Source organism: Eptatretus burgeri, chromosome 10 (genome assembly GCF_056783735.1).
Source record: "Eptatretus burgeri isolate ZD-2024b chromosome 10, Ebu_testis_v1, whole genome shotgun sequence".
NCBI lineage: Eukaryota > Metazoa > Chordata > Myxini > Myxiniformes > Myxinidae > Eptatretus > Eptatretus burgeri.
This window is the reverse complement of record NC_140970.1, coordinates 9,464,522-9,466,579: the sequence shown is the minus strand read 5'-3', so window position 1 is coordinate 9,466,579 and position 2,058 is coordinate 9,464,522. Positions and strand designations below refer to the sequence as shown.

At 46.3% G+C, this 2,058-nt stretch overlaps 1 pseudogene; it reads right to left on the bottom strand.

Annotated features, from left to right (window-relative positions):
* Window positions 1–301: 301 nt before the first annotated feature.
* LOC147017929 (uncharacterized) lies at window positions 302–1,850 on the bottom strand (annotated as a pseudogene).
* Window positions 1,851–2,058: the final 208 nt, after the last annotated feature.

Sequence of the window (2,058 nt, the reverse complement as noted above, 5' to 3'; positions counted from 1 at the left end):
GCACATTTCAATCCAATTGGTAGCCTCAGCCAACGACAACGACCCATCGGTGTATTGAAGGTCATCAGCTTTGATGACTCCTCATCCAGGAGAATCTGCAGAAACCCACTCTTTGCATCCAATACTGAGAATAAGTTGGCTTTTGGTATGTTGGAGACCACCTCTTCAACCATCTTCATGGGATAATGTTCACATTTAATGGTCTTGTTGAGATCTCTTGGATCCAAACATATTTTTAGCTTGCCATTGCAAACTGCAGCTACCATTTTGCTGACCCACTCGGTTGGCTTCTCCACCGGAGTTATGAAGCGTTATCTACAATCTTGTTCAATTCCTCGATGATCCTCGGCATTAGCGCAGTGGGTTGCCGACGTGCAGCATGTACAACCCCATTGGCTGTTGAGTGTATTTTGATTCGGTAGACACCTGGTAGGGTACCTGAAGTACCGATTATATCAGGAAAATCTCGTAGCTCTGGGGAAACTGATTCATCATCCGCTGACTGAACCCCTGCCAGAGAACTAAGTCGAGCAATGAGGCCAAGATTCTCAACGGTCTCCCCCAATATCACGTTCTCCTGATCCAGATTGACCAGCTCGCATGAAGCTATCACAGACCTCCCCTCAAATTCCAGGGAAAGATTCGTTGAAGCAACTGGCCGAATGATGTGGTTGGAATAAGTTCTCAGGGTTCTCTTAGACTTGTGAAGTTCAGTGTTAACTGGTAGTCTTTGAAAATCCCTGAGTGTAAGTATATTGCACCTTTCCCCTGTGCCAATACGGAAGGTAATGTTCGCAATGCCACTGACTCTGACAGTCTGAGACCATTTTTCATCTGCCAGAGTGCTGATGTTGTCAACCTTGTATATTCGAAGAACCTCCGAATTGCCTTCATGTTGTTTTTCCTTGTTTTCTCCAGCATGGATGAGGAGTGTTTTGCCCAGTCGCTGTCGCCTACGGCAGGCCAACATCCAATGGTTCGGGCGTTTGCAATAGGAACAGGTGGAGCCGACTGCAGTACATTTCCCTTCGTTCCACAAATTCCGCTCATCCTTGCCACATCTACCGCATGCTTTAAATGCTTGCAGCTGCTATGATGAGGCACAAGGCTTGGGATATGATTTGCTCTGAGCTGTGAGAGCTGACACTCCAAGTTTGCAGTTATCTTCATTCTGCATGATGTGGATTTGCTTGTGAGACAATTCAAACTGTTGTCCAATTCCCAGAGCCTTTGCTCGTGACAGTCCTTCACCTTGATCCAGTAACCTTTCCTGCCCCCTGGATTCAAAAATGCCATCAATGATCGCATCTATTAGAATGTCCTCGGGATCGGCATACTCACAGTCCATGAGAATAATCCTCAGGTCCTTTACAGAGTTATCAAAGGTCTCCTCACTCTTTTGTTTTCGCTGCTTGAGCCGGTGCTGGGCAATCCGCTTGTTCTTTCCCGATCGCACATACATTTCAAAATGATCGAGTACCTTGTAGGGATCATTTTTCTCAATCCTCTCATGTGAACGTTTTATAAACCTCACGGCCATGAGCACCAATCCACGTGTTCAGCCATCCGGCTTTTTTCTTTGGGTTTAGCTCCGATAGCGGGCCCACGAACACGAACTGAACGTGGTCTCGAAACTGAGTGAATTCTCCAAATAAATTTGCTGCATCCCAATGGGTATTCAGGTATTTAAAGTTCGGAAACGCCATACCGTACCTATGGATGGTCGTTTGTTAGAAAGCAGCAGGTCCGGTTAACTTCTGACACCATAACAACAAGGAAATTCAACACAGGTGGAGGCCATTCAGCTCATCATGCCTGTGCGAGCACCACACCAACCCATCTACACAAGATCCAAGGAAGAAAATGCAAAAACTGTTTTTAACTAGAGGGGGAGCACTCAGGGAGTGCAAAACCTCCGCCGCCAATACTGCTGGGTCACTCAAGTGAACCTTATATCCTATTCATTAAATATGATGTCAACAGTGCTGACAGTTATAGTTCTTTTCTCCAACATTTTTTGGGGGTTGGGGGGGGCGGGGGTTGGAAATCACTTAAGAC